Source organism: Vulpes lagopus, chromosome 5 (assembly GCF_018345385.1).
Source record: "Vulpes lagopus strain Blue_001 chromosome 5, ASM1834538v1, whole genome shotgun sequence".
Lineage (NCBI taxonomy): Eukaryota > Metazoa > Chordata > Mammalia > Carnivora > Canidae > Vulpes > Vulpes lagopus.
The window spans coordinates 47,882,175-47,897,742 of record NC_054828.1 but is presented as its reverse complement, the minus strand read 5'-3'; the positions used below and the strand labels follow the sequence as shown (position 1 = coordinate 47,897,742).

The 15,568-nt window shown below is 40.6% G+C and overlaps 1 long non-coding RNA gene across 2 annotated transcripts in view; it reads right to left on the bottom strand.

Annotated features, from left to right (window-relative positions):
* Positions 1 to 15,568, bottom strand: part of LOC121491226 — a 76,858-nt gene that overhangs the window by 12,240 nt on the left and 49,050 nt on the right. Inside the window, exon 3 of one of the 2 annotated variants that reach the window (XR_005987904.1) lies at positions 11,138 to 11,173. The exons of the other annotated variant lie outside the window; for it this stretch is intronic. This is a non-coding gene — a long non-coding RNA (uncharacterized LOC121491226). The remainder of the gene's footprint in view (positions 1 to 11,137; positions 11,174 to 15,568) is intronic. 2 annotated transcript variants of the gene reach the window in all.

Genomic DNA, 15,568 nt, shown 5'->3' with positions numbered 1-15,568 from the left:
CAGGGAGGGATCAGTCTGTTTCAGAGATTTAAGGCCAGTTTAGACCTAAGTAATCTGCAGACAAAGGGTAGAGAAGTAAAATGAATGAATGCTATTGTTTTCAAACGAGAGAAGAGGAGCCATATCACCATGGGACTATTTCCTTTCTCCTGTGGTGCTCCTAGAGATCCAGGCAGAAAAGAAAGTCATAGAACAACTGATGTTTGCCAAGGGTTGGGATTTGGGCCTCTCAATGTGAATCAACAAAATAATCAATCCAATGTTGGTTATATTTAATCATGTCTTTGTTCCTCAGCAAACTCCCTTACTAATTCATTATTCTGGCAATAATTTTTCAAGTACCTCTCTATACCCGGCCCTGTGCTACATTACGGGTATACACACAATGAGCAGCAAGGGTCCCCATCTCAAAGGATTCCCACCACCATCCACTGACAGTGATACTCATTTCAGTTATAGGAATAATCAGCATGTTTATAGAAAATGATTAACAGAAAATATTTACAAATGATCATAACAATTAGATGGAATTACAAGTAATTTTTAAAATCATTCAAACTTCCTATAATGTTATCCTATTCCTATAATTGTATTATACTCCTCTAATGCTTTTAATAAAAAACACATTGGAGATTTCAAACCCTAGTGTTAAAAATTGAGTGATGAATTTTGATCAAAGTTACTTTAAGTAACAGAACTGCCATTATAAATCAGTCACCCTTTCAAAACAAAAATTAATTATGTAATCATAATAAATTCTATCATATGCATAACAGTTATTACAGCAAATCCATTTAAGGCTTCCCTGGAGTAGGAAAAAAAGGTCACAGGTGAAAACTAGAGCTTATACTATACACAGAGCTATACAACACAGCTTATACTGTTTTAGGTCTCCTGATGAAAAGGATGGTGAGATGAATGACCCTTTCTAACCTCTTTGCCAAGCATGTGACATTCAGTAAGCACCCATGATGTCATCAGTTAGGCCTACCAGAAAACACTCTTGAGCAGCCTCCGAAATTTTGTCATTAGCACATGTAGTCTACCTCATATTGCCGAGAAAAGAACTTCTTGAAATGTCTCAGAGAGGGAAGTATTAACGTAGACACGTTAGCAGCTCTGGTGGTCATCAGACCCGGGCCGGTGGTGTCAGTGGTTTTACCCACAAACCAACTTGCTGGAAGAAACCTGCCCACTTTCAGCTGAGGGTGAAGATCACATAAATGCCCCCCAACATAGCCCCCAACAGTGCTATGAATGTCACCAGGAAGACGATCCGGGCAGGGCTAGGAGTAGATCCAACAAAGGTGCTATCGAATAAATATTGAGGCGTTGTTTTGACCAGGAAACCTAATGAATTCTACCCCTAATCTAAATGCCTTCCTGATGCCTTCAGAGCACAAGTATCTAGGTTATTTGAGTATTTAACGGGAGGCTTTACCACAAAAGAAGGGATGGCAGGACAAGATGCTTATCAAGTTCTTCAAAAGCAACAGTTGAAGTGAACAAACTGTTGTGGGTGCTTTTAATATGTGAATTTACAAAGTCGTATACTCGTTTCTGTCATCAGGAAGTAAGAGATAAAAATCCCTTTTAAAATCACTGAATCGACAGAGATAGGATCTTTACAGACTTTTCTCATTTCTGTCATTCCAGTCTCTGAAGATTTGAACTGTTATTAATTCAAAAATATGTATTGATTTCCTACCACATGTCAGACAACGATCTGGTGCTTAGGATGGATCAGTAAACAAAACAAACAGGGGTACCTTATGGAGATTACATTCTAAGTAGGAAGCAGAAAATAAACCATAAACATAATCAGGAATTTCAATAGATATTGGAAGGGATAAAGATTATAGAAAAGGAAATATTAGGGCAGGGTAAGAGGTCCAGGAATGCTAGGTATGGAGAAGGAAGGCAAATCCAGTTTAAATAGGTGGCAAGGTAGGTCCCATTGAGAAGGCAGCAATGGAGCAAACAAATGAGGGTAAGGGAGTGGGCCATGTGACTCTCTTGGGAAAAATATTCCAGGCTGAGGGAACAAACATGACTGGGTATTTGAGGAACAAGGAGACCAGTATGGCTGGAGTGGGATGAGTGAAGGTGAAGTTAGCAGGAGGTAATGGGGGGCAGGTCTTCCGGGTTGCATAGACATTTGTAAGCACTTACATCTACTCTGAGTGAAACAGGCATCATTGTGAGGTTCTGAGCAGAGGAGTGACATGATCTGACTTGCATTTTTGAGTATCTCTCTGACTTCATTCTGGCAGCTAGACTGTTATAGAAGTGAGGGGGAAAAGGTAGAAGCAGAGAGGCTGGTTAGGAAGTGATTACAATAATCCAAGAGAGACGTGACAGTGGTTCATACCAGGGAAGTAGCAGTGGAGGTGGTGAAAAGTGGTTGGATTCCAGGTATATTGAAGTAGGAACCAGCATAATTTGGATGTGAAGAAAGAAAGAGAGTAGACAAGGATAACTCTAAAGTTTTTGGTCTGAACTAATTAGGGATAGAGTCGTCATCAACTGAGGGGGTAGAGCAGGCTTTAAAAGAAGAATGAGAGTTCAAGTTTGGACTTGTTAGGTTTCAAACATTGAGTAGGCAGTTGGATAAAGGTCTGGAGTTTAGGAGAGACATCTGAGTTGGAGATACACATTTCACAGCTCATAGATAATATTTAAGCCCATGAAACCGGGTGAGATCACCAAGGGAGCGAGCAAGGAAGAGAAGAGGCCCAAAGAGAAAGAGCCTGGTGGCCCGCCAAGATTATGAAGTCAGGGAGAAGAAGAGGGGCCAGACAAGGAGACTGAAAAGGAATGCCCAGTGAGGAGGAGGAAAACCAAGAAAGGGTGTGTCCTGGAAGCCAAGTGAAGACATTGTTTCAAAGAAGAGGGAGTAGTCAGCTCTGTCAAATGCTCCTGACACATCCCTAAGCTGTGGAATGAGAACTGACCTATGGGGAGGGTAGGTCACTGGTATCTTTGGGGACAGCGGTTTCAATGGAGTGTTCGTGGGAGAATGAATTTAAGAGGTGATAAGAAGGGAAAAACTAGAGGCAGTAAATATAAATACCCCTTCAGAAAAATTTTGCTTAAAAGAGAACAAAGAATTCAGGCTATAGCCCCCATTTTTCTTAAGTGTATTCTTCATGTGTAAATATGAAAAATTACACAAGAAACAAGTGTTGGTGAAGATGTAGAGCAAAAGGAATGCTTGTGCACTGCTGGTGGGAACGCAAACTGGTGCGGCCACTGTGGAAAAGAGTATGGAGGTTCCTCAGAAAATTAAAAATAGAACCACCCTATGATCCAGTAATTCCGCTGCTGAGTATTTACCCAAAGGATAGAAAAACACTAATTTGAAATATGCATCCCTATGTTTATTACAGCATTTTCACAATAGCCAATTTTTTTTTCACAATAGCCAAATTATGGAAGCAGCCCAAGCATCTATTGATAGATGAGTGGACAAAGAAGATGTGATGTGATGTGATGTGATGTGATGTGAGTGTATGTTGGGACATCACTGAGCCATAAAATAGAATGAAATCTTGCTATTTCCAGCAACATGGATGGATCTAGGCAGTATAATCCTAAGTGAAATAAGTCAGAAAAAGACAAATACCATATGATTTCACTCATAAGTGGAATTTAAAAAACAAACAAGCAAACAAAACTGAACAGAATAAAAAAGAGACAAACCAAGAAAACCAGACTCTTAACTATAGAGAAAAACTGATGGTTACCAGAGGGGAAGTGAGGGGGAGAGGTAGAGTAGATAATGGGGATTAAGAGTACATTTATTGTGATGAGAAGTGAGTAATGCATAGAATTGTTGAATCGTATTGTATACCTGAAACTAATATAATACTATATGGTAACTATACTGGAATTAAAATTTTTTAAATAAATTAAATTTAATTTAAAAACATGAAAAACTAATAATTACCAAGTGAATGTCCTGGCTTGTTTTCTTTTAAGCAGACAAATGTGTCCTAAATGCAGTTATTTACTATGGAGTTATTTAACAAACTGTTAATACTGTGTTCTGTACAAGGACATTTCAGAGATTATAAAATCACCTCCACTATAAAAGATTCTTTATGCCAAGGAGGCCTTCTCCAAGTGACATATGTTTTGGTGTTTCTTACTCCCATCCCTTCTCAAAATGCAACCATTCATCTCAGATGGAATACTGCAGTGAAGCAGCAGGACAGCTCCCTTTGCTACTTATACCCAGGACCTTGGGAAAGTCTCCTTGCATCCAATCCCTCACTTCCAATAGTACAAGGGAAAAGGGAGTGAGTTGGTGTGCGGGCACTGGGGGTATTGAGAAGATGGGGGGAGGGCACTAAAGTGTATCAGACTGTATCTCTGAAGTCAGATCTAACTCTGGTAAGCAATTCTGAGTGTGATATTGGTGTTTTGTTTTATTAACTAAGGCTAACTTCAAACCCAAAGGGCTCTGTATGAGTGCACGTGTGTGTGTGTGTGTGTGTGTGTGTGTGTGTGTGTGTTTTAATGGTTTCCTTTCTTTTGGAGGTATGGGGACAGTAGGCATTCTTTGCTATTCTGCTCTTTACCACATTCAAACTACTGTCACTGTCTAAGCCATACTATGATACCTAAGTCACAGCCAATATTCTGAAACTCATTTTTTAAAACCTGATTTAATTTAAGGAGCTGTGAAAGCGTCCCCCCAAAAGAAAAGACAATACTGAATATTGCATCCACAATCATAGGTGAGGATCATCTCTAAGTAAAAGGAATTATTTTTGTCTTATGTCTTTTCACTAACATGAATCATTTCAACTCACCTAGCTATGTAAATAGTTCTATTTTATAAGAATAAATGTTTGAAATAATATTTGCTATATTAAGAAAAGAATGTATAGAGAATAGCAATTTTTATGACTATTAATAACTACCAAAGCTTCAGAATTACAGGTATCCTAAAATACTGTGAGGATTGTATTGCTGTCGTTGCTAAGCTAGCAACTTCCCAGTTGCACTACGGCAGGGTGACGGAAAGCATTGGCACTGGGGCAATGACTCTGATGATCTGCGAAGGTGCTATGAAGGAGGAGGGTCACCCTCCTGAGTCCACCTGGGCACCTCAGAGGCGGGCACAGAACAGGGTTTTATCCAGGAGGCAGTAGCTCCCGCAGTGGAGCGTCTGGAAAGGCAACATCAGCAGGATGCAGGGCCATGTACTCCCATGCAGCGCAGTTGTTATGGGGCAAATAGGACTCCATGCAGTAGAAACTCCAGTGCATGGAGTGCTGCTGTGCTCAGGTCATGCTGACCTGCCAGGTGGAGAAACTCCAGGACCAGCCAGCCTGGTGCACCTGCGTTACAACAACAAAACCAATGACTTGATGGATGTAGGGAGCAAGTATGCAGGTAAGCATATAAACCACATTACTTCCATGATCAAAAATATAAAGGGTTTTCTCTCTCTCATTCATTGGGGAATGAGAAGTTTTGCCCACAGGGCCACCAGGGATGGGAGCAGGAGTCTATTGAAAATAAAAGCATCTTTATCTTTTAAGCAAAACTAAGAAATGATGGAGTCAAGAATTACAGCAAATTTAAATAATATGTAAGTTGCCACTGGATGCTTGGCTCCATTATGCATTTTAATCCATAGAAATGGAAACAGAAGAAGGTGCTAAATTTAGGTAAGGGCTAACACAAGATTTTTCTAGAGCCCAGATTTTTCTAGAGCCCAGATTTCATGTAATGAGAGCTTGTTTTGACACTGCAGATCTCCCCCATCATACCAAGCGAGAGCCCTCTGAGGTACCAGATTGCTGTTGGTAAATAGGTAGCAACAAGCTGGCAGCTTCCCTTCACCTGCCTGTGACCTGGTGTAGTCTGAAGAGGGGTAATTGTGTTTGTTGCCAACCAGCAGTACCACCACACCATTTCCCTTGGTCATGAAGCAACAGCCATGAGGTTATATCTAAGTTGAAGAGAGAATATTTGGGGGGTATTTTTGCTTTGCTTGGTTTTATATTAATATTCAAGGGCCTGAAATTGATTAAGATATGGAGCTAAGGGAGGAGCAGTCAAGATTAGAGCTTTGAGAGGCTCCTGATGGATGGGACTGTCTTGCTACTAAGGCACGGCTATGCTTTTCTTGAGGTTCCTGCCCATCACATTTTTCAGCCTGGACCCCACATGATACACGAGAGGCACATGTCACACTGGTTTGGGAAGCAGAGCTTCCCTCTCACCAGCTGCCATGATGGTCTCTGAACCTGTCTTCCTCTGCTGTTCTGCAGGAGAATGATGCGAAGGGCAGTGACTCTTTGCCCTTGAAAGGAAAGGGGATTTGAATTATAATATGTATCAGGGTCTGGGAATGAACAGTATAACTTAGTTCTTGCCTCCTTAATTAGGATGAGTTGTAAAGCACTGAATTTGGGGAGATCTGTTTTTCATTTGTTTGTTTTTTCCCAAGTAAATGGAATGAGAATCTAAGCGTGGCAAGCATAGCTTACTTAGCCCCCTGAAATTGCAGAGCCCCTGTGAAGATGCCCTGGCAACAATGACCACAAGGAAGCTATGGATCCCTCAGCTCAAAGGAGGGGCAGCTTTACCAAATACCACTTCCTGTCAGGCCAGAGGCCTCTGGGCCATGCCATCATCCTTCCTCAGCACTGGCATCATGCTGATTAGGATCTTGTTTCCTTTCTACTACCTATTACTTAAAATAATAACATAGCCTGTGTGTTTGATGTTTCAAGGCTATGCTATATTTTCCTAGTGATTAAAAAATAAATAAGGTTTACTACATCCTCCCTCAATAAAGCCTCAACTAGGAATCAGTCCAGTATTTGAATCCCAGCCCCTCAGTTTATGAGCTAGGGCCAATTATTAACCAGACAGGGTCATGGTTTCCTCATTGGTAAAATTAATAAGAATCATTTTTCCTAACTTCACAGATAAGGATCAAGTCATTTAATGCAGGTAAATCACTTGGCAGCCAGTTAGCTCTCAACTGTCTGTTCACTATTTGGATGAAGAGGATATGGTTAGGAGCCCTCCTAGGTAGATCTGGGACAGGAGGATCTGCAGCAAAGTGTGCAGTGGGTAAAGGGAGACGATGCAGCAGGTGCATCTCCTTCTCCATGGGAACTTCCAGGAACTGCCGTATCAGTCCTGGTGCTGCCCTCAGCACCCTCACCTGTGCTAATGACTTCTCTGATGGAACTGAAACTACATGGAGAACCTTGCAAAAGTCAACCATGGCTAACTGTGGCTAATTACATATTGCCTTGAGAACACGGTACCACAAGAACACACACACACACACACACACACACTGATCCCATGCACACATGGACCCTGATCTGGCTTCAGAGCAATCAAGAATCAAAAGGTAGAGCAACTCTAGAACATTATTTTCCCTGGGCTAGAGCAGAGTCAGAGATATTCCAGGACCTATCTTCAGGGTAATTATTTCTTAGAGCCTTGATAAAACGTACAAAGCTAGAGTAGGAAGTAGCAACGTGATAGCAGTGGTTGGAGAGAAGCGTTCTCTAAGAGAAAGAACTAATTAATTGGTTTGACTGGAGCTTCTTTTATATATTGATTCCTACTACCTCCCTGGTCAACACTTCCTTCCAGCTGATGAGAAAATGATGAACATACAGCCAAAGGGCCTGGCAAGTGCAGAGAGCTAAGCTAACAAACAATACCGCCCCCTAAAATATTCTCACCCCTTGTTCTTGGGGACTGCTTCTTCTCAGGGTCCTTCCCACCACTTTCCTGGTAATAGCACCTAAAAGGCTAAGAAACAAATCCCAAATTTGGGTGAGATGTATAGCTGAAAGAAGACAGCACAGGCTTTGGGGTCCCACAGAACTGCACCTCTCCTAACACCAGCCCACAAAACTGGCTAAGTTACCTAACCTCTCCAAGCCTTGGTTTGCTCATCTGCTAAACGAAATCTTCATAAGGTCTACTTCCCTGGGTTGTGGCCAGAATCACATGAGAAATGTATATAAGGCCCCTAATATGGTGCATGATTCATGGAAAGCACTCAAGAACAGTAGAGCACTATCCTTAAGTATAAGGAGTCATGATTCTTTAATAGTTTCTTTTAATATGGGAGTTTCTGTCCATCCCCAATACAGGAGAGGTATTCTAATAAACCAGTCACTAATGGAGTTTGTGATCACGCCATCCAACCCCAGTTCCTGTGGATTGTGGAGTATAATCAGTCCCAAGCTGTCAGCAAGGTCCCTGGGCCTGATCTTCAAATCCAGTATCACTACAACAAAGACCTGGGGATGGGGGGAACAGCACCACTGTGTTGGATACACCCTCCTTCCCTTTTTCCTAAAACCTGTTTGCCCCCTTTCTCTCCATAACTCTTCAGTTCCCAGGGAACAAAGACTCTTGGGAAACAGGAAGCAGCAAAAAGCCTGTGAGAAAATCCCCAGATGAAGATCAGCAATAATCTCTCCAGACAACAGTTTGGTCAGAAGAGGGAAATTCCCCACCAGGCCTCAAAAACAGTCCCTCAAGAAAGCTTAGAGAAGGTTAATTTGGGAAATCCCCTTAGAGGCAACAGAACAGAAACGGAAATCTACTTCTTCAGAGAAATCTAAACAGAATGAGACAATTAGCGTGTGCCAGGGGAGGGCTCTGTGTCAAGCCACACTGCTGCTCCTGCCCACCTTCCTCCTTTTCATCCCGATCCTGAGGGTAACCCTGAAGGTTCCCAGTTGCCAGAGCCACTTGATACCCAAGGCTCCCAACGCAGGGGAATTAATGGCACAATTCTTAGCCTCTTGACATGAGCTGCTGCTAAGCCAGATTCACTTCCAGTTAGGACCTCCTGTAAACCCTCCCTCCCTCTTGCCTCCTCCCCATGGTAGGCTATCAAGCCACAGCTGTCATACTGCAAGAGTTTCCCATCAGGTTTTACTGAGTTCTAATCTGAATGTGACCTTGGGGTCACATTTCTTAGCTGCTGCTAAGCTCCAGGAGGCAGGGAGAAATCCTTCCCACGGGGAAGGGAAAAAAAAAATCACATAAACCTTGTTCAATGAAAGGCTTAGAATGGAATATCCACTGCTGAGCTGTGGCAGAAAAAATATATAAACAGTGCAAGAAGGGGACCCAGGGAGTGGAGGTGGGGGACTGTTGGCTCATGACTCCCTGAATCCATGTGCAACTGAGGCCCAGGTCGATCAGGTCTTCACAAATCATCCCCTTCCCATAGGACTTCTCTGTGGTGTGTTTTTGATCTGTGACTTAAAATGATTCAGGACGATGACAAAAATGAGATTTTAGTAAAAGAGAGAGGAAAGTAGTCTCCTTCGTGACAGCTAAAATTTCCTTTACTGTACACTTACCCAAAATAGGTACCAAATTTTGATAAAAAGGAGTTTTTAAAGGAGAAAGTACTCTGGGCTTAAAGTCCTGGAGGATATTGTGCTCTACTAAAGTGTGGGCCTTTTACATAGTCAGGACTGTATGATTCACAATTACAGATTGTACTTTCAAATATTTTTTGACTCCTAGAAAACCACCCTGCCAAAAATCATTTTCCTGGTACCTTCAAACAAACATGGTTCTTACTCACTTCAATTCATGTGGCTTTGTTAAGATTCTCTTTCCAAAAGTTGTAAACATTCTCAGCCACCTACTTTTCCCCATGCTTGGAATAAGCCAGAAAACTCCTGGCTTTGGGTTTGCATGTTTCTAAGCAATTAGAATAGTCTTTAAATTCATTCTGTATACACAAATAATAAGTACAATAGTAACATTCAAACGACTATCAAAGTCTCCTACGCTTGCAAATTCTAGAGAGATCATCAACATACCCTCAATAGGTATTATTCCATTTTTCATTTGGGAGCCTAGGAGGTATTCAATTCACAGTTCTAATGAGACTAGGGCATATTTTTGATTTCAGGGGAAAATTTTCATCTGCTCTCAGCTCTACTGTAGTTATGAATGTGAAATCAATTAAATGATGATGCACATCAGCAAAAAAATAAAATAAAAAAAAACAAAAAACATGGCCCTTTAGCAGAGGCACAAATGAAACAGATTCCAACATGGGTCTGAGAGTAATAAATACACTAATAAAAAAGGAAAGCATGGAGCAACTTTGATGGAAGTAAGCTGTTTGCCTTTGCCCTGGAAAGTTTATAGTGTTTTAAACAATTGTAAACATGTCAGTATACATGGATACTGTTTCCATAGCAGCATAGCAACAGTTAAGAGTTTCTCCAAACATACCCAAAAGGAAACTAAAAATAGCTTGTCTTCAATATCAAAATACATACATATACATATTCAGACAAGAGTACACAGAATGATATGTACTTAGAAGTTCTACAGACACCAACCTTTCACAAAAGCACATTGCAAGTAGCTTTAAAAACCAATGAGTTTGGTACCTTTCGAAATGGGGTAGAGACCAAAGAGTCCAAGGGAGGGGCAGGCAGATGCCAACTTGAATTCTAAGATCAGAGGCTCTTGACCCTAAATGCCTCCAACCATTGCTTTGCTGGTTCCACGTGACATACCCCTTGCTGCCAAAAACCCTCATATCCTGTCCACTTTAGGCTCCTACCAAAATTGGAGTTGAGGGTATGATACATGGTGTTACCTCCATTTGCTATAATGTGCTCTTGTCTTCTTACATTTTCTAGCCAACGTTTTCCATCCTCCTGATATAGGGTGAACAGTAGTTGCATTTTATTTTTTTATTTTTATTTTTTTTTAGTAGTTACATTTTAAAAAATAATGTAAACCCAAATGCCACACTTTCCCAGTGAACTTACTTCACCTGACACACGGTGACAGAAATAGTGATTCTGAAATGAAGACAGCATGTCAGGACATATTGGGGGCCTTCGCTGTTTGTGCTTTTTATTTATAGCTAAGAATTACAAGTAGTTCAAAAACATCTAGTGGGAAATATTATTATAGGGTATCTGTAATTTATTACCCAAACTTGGACACTTTTTAGAGCAAAAGGGGGTGCTATTTATAATCACACTGGGGAAACAGATGTCAATCAAGACAGCCCAGCAAGTCTAGACTAACAGTCACACAATGTCACATATGAGTATAAGCATCTTTAGGGTAGGGATGATGTCTTACTTACTCTTGTATCTTCAGCACCTATTGCAGTGCTTTACACCTAGAAAGAATTCAATAAATGATTGTTAAATTAAGAAATTCTATAATTAGGTTATGTTTTTGTAAACCTTTAATAAGTACATATATATGATAGTGTAAGACATGAGCATAATTTATCTTTTTCAGTCCACAGACCATGTGTTGGGGTTAAATAAAATCCCACGGAGAGCTACAGGGTGAATCTTACTTCATCATTTAATCTTCTCCTTGAAAGTAAAGAGGATAAAAATGGAGAAGCAAAATATATCTATGAGTCATAAAGAAAATAATTCTATCAGTTTGGAGTGGTGTATGAAAGCACTAAAAAAGGGTTGGAGTATGAATGCAGATAAGAAGCAATTTCATAATCTCTACAATAGTTATTATCCTGGTTTCATTTTCTCTGCCAGGAATGTTGGTCCCTGGGGAGAAATGCAGAACAAGTATTGGATGAGTACACTCCAGCTGGGAAGAATGCTATTTGTCTTTCATGATGAGAGTCCTAGCCATTGGTGAACTCCCAGGAGTGAAGGTAAGAGCCTCTTTACTTTTCTGCCTGGATCTCCCAGGAGCACAGGGAATGTCTTACACAAGTCAATTTCCCATTTGATGGAACGCCAGTTCTTGGTTTATAAGCTGCATCAAAGGATTGCCATGGGAAGTAATCATTACATTCAAGAGAAGTGCTTAGCATTCCTCCTATGAAAAGCACTATAAATCTCCCCACTCCCCTTTGGTGGAGAGGCAGCAGAGTTTGGGAAGTGGTGTGGCCTGTCTCTGACTCTGCAGTCCTGCTGTTTGTTTGGGTTTGCAAGATGGATCACCCTACAGGGTGTTGCATCAACTTTCTGGGCCCCCATTCCTTCATCTTTTAAAGAAGGAAAATAATAATTGTACCTGTGTAAAGGACTGCTTATGAGGATTAAATGATATTCGTGTGAAACACCTAGAACATGAATATGAGTTATTATTGTTATCCATCTCTGTATTTCTTCAGGTGTTAGGCAAGGGAACTGTTGGAAACAAATTTTTAATTAAAGGCAAAAATTATGCTTTCTCATGTTTCTAATCCAAATCCACCCAAATGTGTACACCTAATACCAGAAGGAAGCTGCCTGACCGGGGCCACTTCCTTCTCTCATTCCCCTCCCCAGAATTTAATCGCTTGTCACTCTAACATCAAGGGGGCTTTGCATTTATGATGACGATGATTATTATCCATTAAATTTCATTAAATCTGAGGCAGTTTGTGGGCTGGGCTGTAACTAGCCACTCTGTTTCAGGGAAAGCTGAAAAAAAAAACCTGTACCAAAAGAATATCTCTTTTGAAATGTCTAATTTAGAGGTTAGGAAAGCTCCAGAGAAGTGAGGGGTTTTTTCACAGAATTATGTAAGGCTTTATATTTAATGACTTTCTGATGTCTGAGCTGGGGGGCGGGGGTGGGAAATAGGCCCTTTATAAATATCAAATCATGTTGTTATCTATGGAGAGTATGCCAGTTGGTTACATAGAGCCAAATTCTGTTCAGTTTGATAATTACTGAATTTGACATTCATAGAGGTTCTTTTTTAATTCTGGAAATAAGAAATCCAAAAACTCATTAAATTATGAACTGTTTCAGCCCTGTTATCCCTATAAAATCACCCCATGGACTACCCTGCCACAGCAAGTCTTTGGGAGAGCTCCTGGTGTTTAGAATGTCAAAACAGGGATTCAATTAATATAAAAACCACCACTGTGTGGTTTTAAAAAATGAAATACCTGATTTAGGGTTATAGTTGATTCAAAGGAAAGATATGGTTACTCATGCCCAGCACAGAACCTTCTATCCAACAAATCCACACTACTGTTCAAAGAGAAGAGGAAGAGCAAAAGAAACCTGTTTAAGAGTATTTGAGAGCAGGAGAATTGGCCACAACATCTGTCTCTTTCTTTTGAATAGTAATAGTAATAATTCATTTACTTAGCCATATTGCCATTTCTTCCTTAGCCACATTAAGGGACATCTAATTATTTCTCACAAAATAGGAGCTTCTAATGAAACCATTATTATTCAACACATTTAGTAACAATAAAGGTCTAGAGAATACCTAGATATTCTTAGTCTTTAGAAACCCTGTCTTCATGTCCTGCTTGAAATATTCCTGCACTAACGAATGGAACAAGCATGGTGGAGAAAAAGTACTTGGGACAGGGAGTCAGAATTCTGTGACTTAGAGCTACAAACTTGGGCAAGTCATCTGGCAGTGAAATGCTGGGCAGTCACATGGTCTCAAAATATCTCACAAGGCATGCCTTCATTACAAAGGGGAAAGATACCTACATAATGGAGACATCTATTAGACACAACCTTAACCTAATGATCAAACTTCCTTGTCGTAATGAGCAAAATGACATTATGTGACCTCATCCCATGCCCATTGCAGACATCATGAATGGTTCTCAGCACCCTTTCCCATGAAGCCAGGGCACAGCCTCATAATCTTTTTTATTTTTTAAGATTTTATTTATTTATTCATGACAGAGGCAGAGACACAGGCAGAGGGAGAAGCAGGCTCCATGCTGGGAACCCGATGTGGGACTCGACCCCGGGTCTCCAGGATCACACCCCAAGCTGAAGGTGGCACTAAACCACTGAGCCACCGGGGCTGCCCACAGCCTCATAATCTTTCTCAAGACTGATGGCATCCTTCTAGAGAAGGAGTTTGAGAACCTAACGGTGCTGATATCATCCCACTTTGGCCTACAAACACAGCATAAAGTATGTCCCTTCTATAGTCATGAGGGCCTCTGGGACATCTCCCAAGGGGTTCTGAGGTCCTCACTAGACGAAGGATTGTAGATCCCAGGGCTTTACAGACAGTACAGTCAAGATGGCTTTACCAACCTGGAGAAAAGAAATAGTGTGTGTGTGTGTGTGTGTGTGTGTGTGTGTGTGTGTGTGTTTAAGCCCAGAGCAAAACAAAACAAAACAAAACAAAAAACCCGAAAAACAAACAAACAGAAAAAGTGGGCTGCCAAGTGAGATACAATCTATCTAATATCACGGATTATTTGTAGCCACTGTTATCATTTTTGAGGCCCCTTTGCTGATTAGGATCATGCTCTCATATCCTACAGAAAGAAACTTTGCTTTGGGACCAGTGAGCTCTGCTCAGTCCAGTCAGGTTTCAAATTTGTCCTCCAAGATTAAAGCTTAGAGCTTACATATTTGAATACTCCCAATGGTGACAACTGTACACCTTTAAGGCCGAATTTGTGCTTTGATGTCACTTTTCCCATCTAACAACCTGGTTTCTACTTGTTATGTCTCCAGTTCAGCTCCTTATCTGTTTCCTTTATACCATTTACCCAACTGGCAAGTCTTTTTTTTTTTTTTAATTTGTTAGCAGGTTATTATGAGGGTGGTTTTGGTCTGTCTTTCCAATTACATCAGCTCCAGCAGAGCAAGGACAATTTCCAACTTGTGCATCATGGAATCCTCAGCAAACTAACACAGAGCCTGGCACACGGGGCAGTCAGTGGCTATTTATTGACTAAATGAGTCAATAAGTGAATGAATAACTGAATAGATCTGATTTTTTTAATATTCCAAGTTATTTTGAGTTAAGTCTATGGAGGAGAAAAATAAGTAATCAACCTTCTGTGACATGGCTAAAAATTGAGATGAAACACTAAATGGTTCTATGCGATTCACAAACCCTACCCTTGCTTATAAAGGCAACTCTAAAATAAAAAGCTCCAAAATGCTCTGAGCTATAGTGTCTTTGCTAGAATAAGTATGTCTCCCAGTGTGACTCCTTGAAGGATAATACTAATTTGAATGTATAAATTGTGTCATTTTTTTTTAGTTGTGTCTGTTTTTAAAGCAAGTTTTATTCATTGCCTCAGAGTCCTGCATGCCCCAAATATCTTACATAACACATGGAGAGGAATGTTCTCACTATAACCCTTACTTTAGAAAACTCTCTGGTTGTCAGCTGAAGCCCATGAACAAAGTGTTCTTTCAGCGCTGAGCAGGACCACAGCTGAATAGCAGATCAGATTAACCAATGCCACCATAGCCGTAATGACATCCTGAGAAACACGAGAGTCCTCACTGAGAGAACGAAGATCAATATTTAGTTTCTTATATTCCTTCTGGCTGTTCCATCACTTTTATGGCCCCCTGTCCTTCCACTTCCCTCACTTCTAACTCCATTTTGCTCTTCTGGGAAAAATGAAAAGGTCAGACTAGAAGTAGTAGTAATACAAATATAAAAGCACTTTCAACAAAATGCAAGGTTTAGGTCACAATACTTGTGCTTTGTTAAAACCAAGGTTTGCCTTCTTTTTCTAAATACGTTTTTTGCTGATCTATTTTCATACCTTTCAATCTATTTTTAGTACAGATCAGATGGACTTTACTCTTTATTA